Here is a 13,716-nt window from a genome sequence, read left to right on the forward strand (position 1 = left end):
CCTAACTCAACTGTTAAATGGCATGGACAGTAGTGTTTACACTTGCACCACAATGTATGGTGATAATCAGGGGGCCATTGCACTGAGTAGAAATCCAGTGAATAGATCTAGGTCTAAACACATTGATGTGAAATATCACTTTATTCGTGATGCTGTCAGTAAGGGAAGAATACATATTGTGTACTGCCCAACAGAAAACATGGTGGCAGATATTTTGACAAAATCTGTTTCAAAAATTAAAATTCTAAAGTTCAAAGGATTTCTGTTTGGGAACTAAATATTTGTGATGACACTGTACATGACGTAAGATGATGAGAACAAGTGGGGGTGTTGAGTTATATGTTCTCATTAATCATATAAATTTATGTTTTGTAATGTATTTTGTTTACTTATTTTTTAGATCATACTACCTACTGTTGTAATGCTAAAAATGTGCGAGAGTTCGTTGTGCGCAAGTGTTAACAACGGGACTTTTATTTTGACTAGTTAAAAATGTTGGATATAGTTCTGACTGCTTTTGTTGTGATTCTCTCTCTCTCCCTTGGGGCACTGATGTTGTGGCAGTGCGTTGGGGTGTGGACGAACAAATAAATAATACCAAGAGGTTATATCTGGATTGTTCTTTGGTGGATGGATGACAACAACATATTGAACATAGACATGACGGATAGAAATGAAAACTCTACATCTCTGCTGGGTCCTAAAGACAAAAATGACGTGTCAAATACGTGTATCATTTCCTCCAAAACAACTGTAGAGACGAACACGGAGGTAGAGAAAGCGTTTTTATCCGCATATAGATCGGCTATAAAGCGCGCACGCTTGTATCATCAATGATTAAGAGTCCAGGTGAAACATATAAAAAAAACATGACACGAAGAGGCAATTTGCTGCATTTCTGCTCTAATTTACTGCATTAGAGCTAGGATAAACTTTATAACGCAAGAGCAACATCACGTACGCATATTGATACAGCGGTTCTGTGTCAGTTCAATCAGTTGACTGTTGAAATTCAAAAATTGTAACCCAACTGGTTGAGTTATTAAATAAATAACCCAATAAATGTTTAAAATAACCCAACAAAGCACCAAATATTTTTAACTCAACCATTGGGTTAAATAAATAACCCAACGTTTTTTAGAGTGTATTTTTCCATGGGAAACTGAATCAGAAGTTTTAAAACAAATGTGAAAACAAGTGCACTTCCTCAACGCAGAATAAGGTCAAAAGAGGCATTCAGTTGAGTTAAAAAAATAATATGATTTGCAATCTTGAGCTACTGTTATTAGTAATAGGGATACTTGTGCATTGCAAAAGATTTACTTGTGGGTGAAATATAGCGTAATAAAAACAACAGGCTGTTGTCTCATGCGTGTTGTTCATTCTGAATAATTGGCTAATGCATTGAAAGAGGTGTATTCAAAATAATATCATTGTGGATTTTAATGAGAGAATTCTGAAAATAATGCACTTGTTAATGTTCCTTTATTAAGGAGCAAAGTCAGCAATGTCACACATTGTTCTAAAATCTTAAAAATATATGTAAAATCGGTCACTTCATTCAGTTGACAAAAAGGGTTCGGTGCAAATTGCAGCTTTTGTTAGAGTTGTCAGGCAGGCAGTGGTCAGTGTAGAAAACACTTTGCAGAATAAAACATTGCAGTATGAAAATGCTAAATCAATCTTTACCAGTAGGTGGCGCATATAGATCAGCCAGTGAGGACTGTAAAACTGTGAAATGCTCGTTTTACGTTTTAAATGCAACCAAATAATCTACAAATTTGATTAAATAAAGTGAAGTGCAGTTATACTGAATTTAGGATTTATAAAAATTAAGTCTAGATGCTTAATAACTGCAAATAAGCAATGTTCTGAGCAAGCTTATACTCCTAAAATGTATAATACTTTCCTTAAAATTAACTGACACATTTAGCTATTTTTAAGTGACTTTAGATTGTTATGCATTACAGGTGTTATTATAGGTGATCCTAGAATAAATGTTGTGGTAAAATGAGCAGCAAGCCCCAGCAAGTGTCCCTCAAAAACCAAGGTGTGAGCATGCTCTTTAACTGTTCCATTAATCCATATATAAAAAGTCAAGGAGTACACAGTCTGGTAAATTAGTGGTTTCAGCAATGTCCAAAAAATCATGAATGTGGTTCTAGAGGGAGCGCTAACTGTACCTCGCCGCAGACAGACTAATAATGCTGCTGGATCTGTTTTGAGGCTGAGTGTTCTGTAACGACTAACAACAATTGGCTCCAAATTGAAATTTTTATTTGAGGTCAAGGTCAACTTTGTTTATGCAGCACCTTAAAACATCATGAATGTTGACCAAAGTGTTTCACAAACATGGCAACAATAATAAACAGTTAGAAAGACAGGAAAATACAGGGAGTGTTCAAGCCTACATTGCAGGAGATCACAACACACACATTTTTCATAATCAGAAGATTAACAATTTAGAGGCACAGTATATACTGTAATCTTTACCACTAGAGGGAGTGTATTTAGATCAATATAGATCAATTTAGAGATGTAATAGAGAAATCGTTCTGACAATTGCCTCCACAGTCTTCCTTTTCCCAGAAAGGCTAAAGACCTAGTTGACAGACGTTTAACCCTCCTAGCCAGTGGGGGTTTTGAGCTTTGACAATGGGCTAGCCATTGTCTTTTTTTGATTACTCACCTCCCATCTAATGGCCCTTTCCACTGAGTGGTACGGTACGGTACGGTTCGGTTTGGTATGCTTTTATGGCCATTTCCACTGTCAAAAAGCGCACCGAACCGAACAGTACCACTTTTTCGGCACCCTTTCGAAAGGGTACCAAACACGAGAAAGAATACCAAAAGGCGGAGCTAGACGCGCAGCTATTGGTTTACAGAGATACATCTTTCGCTTACGCAACAAGCTAGAATGAAAACAAAAAACCCGCCATGTTGGAAATACACAGCCGACGAGCCGAGACATTACATATATATACATATGATATATACATATAATAACGAGCCATGGTCGACCCGGGCTCAAACAAACCTTGTCGTCGTCTTGATAAACAGCCACAAATCCAAGAAGAAGAGCAGATTTACCCTGTGCCCCGTAGTTTTTTACGAGCCAGTCTGAGGCGCGAGCGGTTTCGCTTTCTTGCTAGTGTATGACAGAAAGTTTCAGTCGACGTCATTCTAGCTCAAGGAAATGTCTACAGTAAAGCTGTACGGGTCACTTACATATCATATGAAAAGCACTTCTCACAAAAAGATGCTTCATACACATAAAACTTGTGTAGAAATGTTTTATTACTAACTTTTCAATGAACATGAGTTGATTATAACTGCAGATCAATGACAGTGCGAAACAGCCTACTGTAACGTCTGTAATTATATTAAATAACTAAATAAATGAACATATAAACACATATAGCCCCTTACAGTCTCCGATATGTTACCAACTACAGAAGAACTACACACAGCAGACATTTTGTCGGTATTTAGGTTCGAAACAACACAAAATATAGCCTACAGTCAGTGAAAACCTCTCATCTGTGTCTGTAATCTTCAGCAGCACCTGTAGCCTCTGTTAAAATGTAATTCCGTCATTCCCAGTTCATATTAGTCCAAAAGGTGAAGATAATAAGTTAGTTATACATTGCATTTTGTTCATGTTTGCTGAAAAATAATGTGCTCCTTTTTTCCGGCTTCTCCTTTGTTTCTTCACGCTTCACTCTCGCGTTTGTCAGTGTCTGACAGGATCGGGTTTCAAAAGCATGTCAATAATCAAGCGCAGGTTATTACCATCAGGTCAAGAAGTTTGTTATTTTAGATATAACGTTAGACGCGCACGAGCGCTAGCAAGAAAGCGAAACCGCTCGCGCCTCAGACTGGCTCGTAAAAAACTACGGGGCACAGGGTAAATCTGCTCTTTTTCTTGGCTTTGTGGCTGTTCATCCAGACGACGACAAGGTTTGTTTGAGCCCAGATCGACCATGGCTCGTTATTATATGTATATGTGATTCCGCTATAATCTCTCGCTGTCTGTGTATTTTAAACATGGCGGGTTTTTTGTTTTCATTCTGGCTTGTTGCGTAAGCGAATGACGTATCTCTGTAAACCAATAGCGTTCAATAGCGTATGGCTCCGCCTTTTGGTACCCTTTCTCGTGTTTGGTACCCTTTCGAAAGGGTGCCGAAAAAGTGGTACAGTACGGTTCGGTTCGGTACGCTTTTTGACAGTGGAAACGGCCATAAAAGCGTACCAAACCGAACCGTACCCAGCCATGAATCCAGATCTAGTACCTGTGAACTGTGGCTCAGCCAAGACCCACAAGATGTGCGCAGAGCAAACAAATAGTTGAGAGTGACGGTGCACACAGGAGATAATGGTGGATATCGTGGCTGCTTTCTAACTCACTCAGCAAAGGGACCAAACAGTCAAATGTGGTACACTGTGTTGCGACCATCTTCCCCCACACCCCCACCCCCCAACGTAGCGTGAATGAGCACCTGCCCATTTAAGAGTCTGTGCACTGCACTGTTGCAGTGTGCCTGCATTAAAGTAAGTGATCACTGTTAATATAGCTGTTATTGCTGTAAGTCTTCATAAAATTCATAACAACCAAATGTATATGTAAATTGTATAAAAAAATATTGGCTCATTAGTGCAGTCGGTTTCTTTTAGTCCAAACTAGTCCAAACTAACCAATAATTTGTGCCAGCTAGTAATGCTCAATTTGGTTAATTCGTATCCAAACAGGGTTGCTTCTCATATACTGCCCACTTCTGCTTTTGACACCACTTACTCATCATGCCCCAAAGTGACCATTTCCAAAGCAGAACAGAACAGAAACAGAACTATTGTTGCCCAGAGATTTTGCTTAATTGTTTTAATTATTACTATTATTTTTGTTGTTGTTAACCTACAGTAGTGTAATACAAATGTCACCATACATATATAAAATTGTTCATTACAAACAAGTATTTAATTATATATATATATATATATATATATATATATATATATATATATATATATATATATATATATATATATATTGTAAGTGTTATTAATGAATAACTGTTTTCTTATTTTTATGTTTATTTTATGTATATTTAGCTTATTAATAGGTTAAATGTGTAAATTAAGAATACTGTTACATTTTTTTTCCCTGAGCTCAGATCTGATTCATTGACTCTACCAGCTGCTGTTGATTATCAGGTCCATCATTATGAATCATCTTATTATCATTGTAAATGACACTGCACACATTCCATGAGTGTAATAATGTAACATATGTGCTTATATTTCATAGCTGTGAACACACCATTCTGACCGGTCAATTGCAACACTGAGTGGTTGATTATTACATTGCCAATGTTACTCATAACAAAATACAGCTGGCACTTGATGTCTCTTCTGTCAGTCATGTAAGCACAAGAAATTGTACAATAACAATAATGAAATCAAATGAGCTTTTTTAGAAGAAACAAAAAGATGCAGGCACGTGCACAGATAGGGTTCAACCGGTGCAGTGCACATGCCCTTTTTTCTCTTGGATAAAAAGTGCCCCTTTTTTTTCAGATCGACCGCAACTTTATGTAGAAGTAGGGTCCCCCCGGCCCCCGAATTGATTGACAGCTGCGCGTATTAACATGTCCCGGTAGTCACGTGTATAATCATATCAACAAGACCAGACGTGTGCAAAGCAACCGGGAATAAAAGGTGTGTTCAGTTTGCTAGGATCATCAATCATCATCAAATGTGATCGAGTAAGTTTCACATGTTTAAAATGTTTTAAAACAGTGCATGTGTGTAATGAATTACATGATTTACAATGATTTAGCTTAGCTTTACTTCACCAGCACAGCCGCATGTCAGAACAATTATAAAGGAAGACGCTTCATTAACATAACAGATATCCATACAGCACTGGATATTAACCTGTATCCCGTCACATTTGCGTGCAAAAAGAGTGCAAAGCTAAACGGGCGCTCTGTCTGTCTGTGTGTGTGTGCACGTGTATCTGTGTGTGCGTGTGAACTTTGTATGACTCTGAGCTGAAACTTTACAGACACATTCAGGAGATGCAAAACACTTATATTAAATCTGAAAAAAAGGGCTAACCTAGGTGCCCTTTAATTCATGAGAAAGACTTGGTTCAAACCAATCAGCGCACTCTGTTGTGTATGCGGTGCAACGTCATTAATATGCATGATAGCTTCGAAGACTGTTTTTACCTATTACAGTTTTTAAATGTGCTGCAACCAAGGTTATGTTTTCATTTCCCGCTATGAGAGCGCTGCTGGACTCACGTGTGGACTACAGTGCACACGACACTTGACAGAAATACGTTTGTAAGGAACATTGTTTACCTAAGAGCATCGGGAAATGGTGAAAGCATGAAATGTTCCTGAATGAAAGTGAAAGTGCCGAACTGCAGTTAAAGTCGACAAATTAAAGATTTGGTTACTTTTTGACTTGATTCCATTACTAATGTCCATGTAAACACAGTCACTGTCTTTCTCCCCTGCGCCTGTGTGTTTGTTTTGCCTCCATGAGAATCAGCGTGTGTGATAGACATCACTAATAACACCAAATTCATGTCAGTAGAACACTTTTGTGGTCTTCCCTATTATTTACATAATTAAATGTGGGTTTTAGTACCTTGATTTGCTTACATTCAATTAATTCTGGACAATTTATTATTCCTAGAAAAAAATGATCAATATTCACTGATGGTGGTATACGTTTTCTTCATATCTGGAACCTAAATTCTGGTACAACCTTCCTAGTGGAAGGCAGACGCACTTCAATTTCAATCTAGATTAAAGAAACATTTTTGCACATGTAACTGTTAGGGAAGCAGACGGACAAACAAGGTGAGCAAGTTATGAAAGAGGTTTATTCCAACAGTGGAGCACACAAGGATAACGTTGGGGAAGTGAATGGAGTTCGGTTGAGCTGATGATCCTTCTTTGTGGCTTTGTGGTAGATTGGATGACAGACACTGAGGAAGACCGAATGCACACACCAGAGGGCTTGCGAGGAAGACAGACTGACAATACACTCAACGCTGACAGGACACTGGGAACACTGGACAGACTGGAAGGAAACAGAGATTTTGTAAGTTCAGACGATGATATATAATGATAGTGACTACCAGGAGGTACTCGCTATGAGTCTGCTTCGTAGGAACGAGACCGGACAATGAGTGAAGTGAGGTGTGTGCTTATATAGGGAGTAGGAGTGATTGGGTGCAGCTGTGCGTGGTTAATACTCAGGTGAAGATGCTCGTTGTGTGATACTGATGGAAGAGCCTGGCCAATCCGTGACATTACCCCCCTCCCCAGGGCCCGCTCCTGAGGGCCTAAACCTCTGACGTCGTGGTGGTCTACCTCGTCTATGAGGTGCTAGGAACTCTGGGTGATTGGAGTGGAACTCTTCCATCTAATATATCGGATCTGGGGACCCAGGACCTTTCTTCTGGACCATATCCCTCCCAGTCGACAAGTTATTCTAGATGACCACCACAACGCCGGGACCGTAGGATGTCCTTGACCTGGTAGATGGACCCTTCTTCCAGCATCAGTGGGGGAGGGGGTTCCTCTTCATGGCCAGGCTCTGTGAAGGGAGTCAGAGGATCGTGAAAGGGTTTGAGAAGGGACACATGGAATGTGGGGTGGATTCTGTATTGTGGTGGTAACTGTAACTTATATGTGACTGGATTGACCTGTTCCAGGATGGTGAAGGGACCAACAAATGTGGGACTTAGTTTTCGGGAGGGCAGTCGCAAGCGGATATCTCTGGTGGAGAGCCAGACCTTCTGCCCCGGAGTATAGATGGGACCTGGAATCCTCCTTTTATCGGACACCTCCTTTGCTCTGCGTACTGCCCTCTGGAGATGGTGATGAGCATCGTCCCAGACCCTCTCGCTCTCCCAGAACCAGTAATCCACTGCGGGGACATCAGATGGTTCGCCATCCCAGGGTGAGGTAGAGGTGGAATCCTAGGATGCACTGGAATGGCGTAAGTCCGGTGGTAGGTTGCTGCATGGAATTCTGGGCATATTCCGCCCAGCCCAGAAACTGGCTCCAGGAGTTTTGATGACCGTGACAGAAAGTCCTGAGGAACCGCCCCACTTCCTGAATTTTCCTCTCTGTCTGGCCGTTGGTCTGTGGGTGACCAGACGGGAGGCTTACGGTCACACCTAGGAGTCTGAAGAAGGCTTTCCATAGTCTGGAGATGAATTGGGGTCCTCTGTCCGAGACTATATCTTCTGGTAACCCAAAATTTTGAAAGACATGGTTGAACAGGTTTTCGGCGGTCTCTAGGGCTGTGGGCAGACCCTTCAAAGGAATCAAACGACAGAATTTTGAGAATCAATCTACAATGACTAGAATGCAGGTATTACCTTCAGATGATGGGAGATCTGTCATGAAGTCAACTCCTAGGTGTGACCAGGGGCGGTTCGGGATGGGCAAGGGATGGAGTTTACCTGCAGGTAGATGGCGAGGACTCTTCGACATAGCGCATTCTCTACAGCCTTGGATGTATCTCCTCACATCCCTCGCCTTGTTCGGCCACCAAAAGCGTTGGGATAGCAGCGAGAGGGTGTTGTTGGCTGAAGGGATGAAGCGTCGATTGGGGGGACAGCCCGGCGGGGTTCTGGATTCTGGAGTGGCGACTACTGTAGGAGCGGACCATGTGATGGGACAGACAGTGATCTGATCGGGAAGGATCTTGGCCGGGGTCTCAATGGTTTCATGCTGATCGTGAATTCTGGAAAGTGCGTCTGCTCGGATATTTTTTGATCCTGGTCGATATGATATAGAAAAATGAAATCTGGAGAAGAACAATGACCAACGGGCCTGACGAGGACAGAGTCTTTTAGCATCTTTTAGGTATTGCAAGTTTTTATGATCTGTGATCACCTGGAACGGATGTTTGGCCCCCTCCAACCAGTGTCGCCACTCCTCCAGGGCGAGCTTGATGGCAAGAAGTTCTCGATTTCCGATGTCATAGTTCCTTTTCGCCGGGCTGAGCTTCCGGGAGAAATAGGCACATGGATGGAGTAGTGTGGGAGTACCGTGGTACTGGGACAGGATGGCTCCCACTCCGGTGATCGATGCATCCACTTCGACCACAAAAGGTCAGGATCGGGATGAGTCAGGAGTGGAGCTTGAGTGAAGGATTCTTTGAGGTTTTGGAAGGCTGCGGCAGCTTCGGGAGGCCAGGGTAGTGATTTGGGTTTGTCTTTGAGCAGATTGGTAAGCGGAGCGGTGATAAGACTGTAATTATGGATGAAACGTCGATAGAAATTGGCAAATCCTAGGAATCGTTGGAGTTCCTTTATGGTTTTGGGTTCTGGCCAGGAGATGACAGAAGTGACCTTCCCCTCGTCCATACGAACCCCTCTCTGATCGATTATGTACCCCAAGAACTGAACAGATGGTAAGTGGAATGAGCATTTTTCAGCCTTGAGGTACAAACGGTGTTTCCTGAGGGTTTTCAGGATCTCCGCAACGTGGTGGCGATGTTCGGCCTCACTCCGGGAGTAAATCAGGATATCATCTATATAGACTATGATGAAGAGATGGAGGAACTCCCGGAGGACTTCGTGGATGAAGTTTTGGAATACGGAGGGGGCGTTAACCAGACCATAGGGCATGACCAGGTACTCGTAGTGCCCAGTAGGGGTCACAAACGCCGTCTTCCACTTGTCCCCCTCACGTATTCTGACCAGGTTATAGGAGCTGCGGAGGTCCAACTTGGTGAAAATTTTGCGGGATCTGAGTTGTTCCAGGGCCGCAAGGACGAGAGGAAGGGGATAGCGAAATTTGACGGTTCCTTGATTAAGTATTCTGTAGTCGATACATGGCCACAACCCTCCATCCTTCTTAGCTACGAAGAAGAAACTTGAGGCAGCGGGTGACGTGGATGGGCGGATATACCCCTGACTCAGAGCCTCCTGAATGTACTCCTCCATGGCCTTAGTTTCCGGAAGGGACAACGGGTAGATCCTACCTCATGGCATAGGAGCATCTGGAAGCAGGTCTATGGCGCAGTCCCATGGCCGATGTGGAGGTAGCTGGGAAGCTCTCTTGGGGCAAAATACGTCCTCGTATGAGGAGTAGATCTTCGGGATCTGGATGGATCGTTTCTCGACTGGACTTTCGACAGACATGTAGACGGTAAGGGGTCTCTGAATTTGTAAGGGTAGGTCGGGAAAACAGCTGGATCTGCATTCTTCACCCCATCTCTTTATTTCTCCTGTGCCCCAAGAGAGGATGGATCGTGCTTCACCAGCCACGGGCACCCTAGGAACCAGGTGCACCCTCCAGAACCAGAAATTGAATCTCCTTTTTGTGGAGCAATCCCACTTGGAAATTGATAGGTTCACATTTACGATGGATACGTGCCTGGGAATGGATAACGTTGGTTATGGGTTGAATCTGGTAGACGTGCGTCGAGGCTTCAATGTTAAGCTGAGGTGGCGACAGGGCGTGCGAGATGAAATTTCCAGCTGACCCGGAGTCGATGAGGGCCGTGACTGAAACAGAGACAGAAGGGGTAGTTAACTGAACATTGGTGGTGAGAGGATGCATCTTTTCAATGGGAGAACTGAACACACTCACCAAGGAACGTGCTGGACGAATGGGACAGTCCAGCCTGACATGTCCTTCGGCACCACAGTACATACACAGACCCCGGGTCAGCCTCCTCTGTCGCTCAGTGATCGTGAGTCTACCAGATTCCACGATCATTGGTTCTGGAGGGACAGCTGGCTCTGGCGAACGGAGGAGTGCTTGGGATATTGGTGGAAGATCATGCTGGTAGACCTTCAGACGATCAGAACAGCAAAGAGATTGTTGAATGAATTTCTCCAACCCCATAGTATCGTCGAGGGCTGCCAGCTGTAATCGGAGGCTGGGCTCCAATCCGAGCCGGTAAGTTGTGAGGAGACATCGCTCATTCCATCCGCTAGCAGCAGCCAGAGTGCGGAACCGGAGCGCATAATCCTGAGTGGACATGGCTCCCTGTTTGAGATGGTATAACTGTTCTCCGGCTGCTACTTCTGCATCTGCACGACCAAAAACCTCCTTGAAATACTTGGTGAATGTATGAATGGAGTTTGTTACCGGCCCAGACTGTTGCCAGATGGTTTCAGCCCACCGAAGAGCCGACCCAGAGAGAAGGGAGATGATAATCGCGATTTTGGGCCGATCTGTGGGATATAACTCGGGTTGCATAGTGAATACCAGAGAACATTGTAACAGAAATCCATTGCACTCCTCCGCCCCACCAGAGTGTGGCATTGGTCGAGCCATGGGACTGGATGAGTGGGTGGACGGTGAAGAAGTGCTCGGTGCTGGTGGTGCTTCGGGAAGTGGAGCAGATGGTAGTAAGACTCTCTTCAGCGAGTCCACCAACTCCTGAAGGGGATCGTGAGTGCTCATGCTGTTGATTGTATGGGTCCGGTCTTCTGTTAGGGAAGCAGATGGACAAAAAAGGTGAGTAAGTTATGAAAGATGTTTATTCCAACAGTGGAGCACACAAGGATAACGTTGGGGAAGTGAATGGAGTTCGGTTGAGCTTATGATCCTTCTTTGTGGCAGATTGGATGACAGACACTGAGGAAGACCGAATGCACACACCAGAGGGCTTGCGGGGAAGACAGACTGACGATACACACAACGCTGACTGGACACTGGGAACACTGGACAGACTGGAAGGAAACAAAGATCATGTAAGTTCAGACGATGATATATAATGATAGTGACTACCAGGAGGTACTCGCTATGAGTCCGCTTCGTAGGAACGAGACCGGACAATGAGTGAAGTGAGGTGTGTGCTTATATAGTGAGTAGGAGTGATTGGGTGCAGCTGTGCGTGGTTAATACTCAGGTGAAGATGCTCGTTGTGTGATACTGGTGGAAGAGCCTGGCCAATCCGTGACAGTAACCCACCTATCAAGTTGATTTAACTGAAAAGGGGGAAAATATCTACTGGGTCTGAGCTTTCCAAATTATATATGAATTTACAACACAATTTACTTGGAATCTCGGGTTCAGGATATCTCACACCAACAAAACAAGATATTTATAAATGGTGTGGCTAAATTTGCATATTACTCATATTATAATCTCCAACTGCTCACATAAAAATAAATACCCATACACAAAATACTTTTGAGTTTGCTGTATTGCAATATTCTGTTCCGTATCTGAACTGCTTTTCAGCCCTGATGAAAATGTAATCAGGTATTTAAAACAAACAAAAATAAAAAAAAATACAATATGATATGATGTTCACAGCAATTCAGCTCTTTTTGAGAAAAAAAAAACAAAAAAAATCAAACTATACAGAAGGAGGAAATACAGTTTTAACAGTATAAATGTCCCAATTTCAATATGTAAAAACTTCAGTCTTGTATGTAATGTAAATGTAGTTCAATGAATGTGAATCAGTGTATGTGTTCCTACGGAAATCCTCGACGATTGAATGATGACATGCGTCCATCCAAATTGGCAGGAATCCTCAGAGTAAATGCAACGAGTCTCTCCCCTTGCCTGCACGAGTCCAATGCGGCCGCGGCGCGATGGAACAGTCCAGTGTCAGTAAGCTAATGCAGCAAAACAATTTGGGACATGAATTTTATGAAGGGTTGGCAGGATGGATTAAGTTAGAAGACAGCCAAAACGAGTCTCTCCTATCTTCATCACAAGCTGGGGTGCAAGTGACGTCAGTCACCCTTGACCTCAATTCCGGTTTTTAGAAATTAACTTCTAAATATAAAAATATACATCTATAATTTAATTTACATGTCCAAATGTTGTGCATCAAGTAAGGTAAGTAAATAAAATATATAAATACATATATTCTAACAAATAAAAAAATAGAATCAGAAACTCTTAATTACAAATCAAAAATAAAACAATAGTTAATACTCAATTATTTAAGTGGGTTACACACACAAAACAGAAATGCAAAACTTTTATATCCAAATCATTTAAAAGAATATTATGCTGCATTAATCAGGACAACAAGAGCTGGGAACACTTCCCAAAATACACTGTAATTTGAATGGCTTTCCCTCCTTATCCGGAGGTTCCAACACAATCTCACGGCAATTCGTAACTTTTTGATTTAGTGGCTAATTCGTACAAATTCGTACGATCTAATTCGTACAATTTAGTACGATTTGCTCATCCCCCAATGACGGTTGGGTTTAGGGGTGGGGTTAGGTGCCACGCCTCCTTTTTAAAATCGTACAATTTCATACGACTGAGCTCGTACGAATTCATACGAATTAGCCTAAACTTACGTTTTCTCGTGAGATCAGGCTGGAGGTTCACATAATCTTGGAGCCAGCCTATATCTAGAGAAGTTGGTTTTAGCTTTGGACAACCACATCACATCCTTACCCGGTCAGCAGATATGAGTGGGTCAAAAAAGTGTAACGCTTGATTCCTACAAAGCTATTAACAGATGAGTTAAGAGAACACCCACTCAATGATCTACTTGGACTTGCACCTTGTTCAAAATGGTTGTTGGTTTGTTTTTTTATTCACAAGCCCTCAAACATCATTTGTACTGGTGCTGTAACAAGGAGTCTGACAACGAGGGATCCATTTGCAGCACGTTTATTAAACACTGGTAAACAACAAACAGGTATCAACTACTGATAAATGAACTCACAAGACCCCATAAGCATATGGGGTC

This window comes from Danio aesculapii, chromosome 4, assembly GCF_903798145.1.
Source record: "Danio aesculapii chromosome 4, fDanAes4.1, whole genome shotgun sequence".
Classification (NCBI taxonomy): Eukaryota; Metazoa; Chordata; class Actinopteri; order Cypriniformes; family Danionidae; genus Danio; species Danio aesculapii.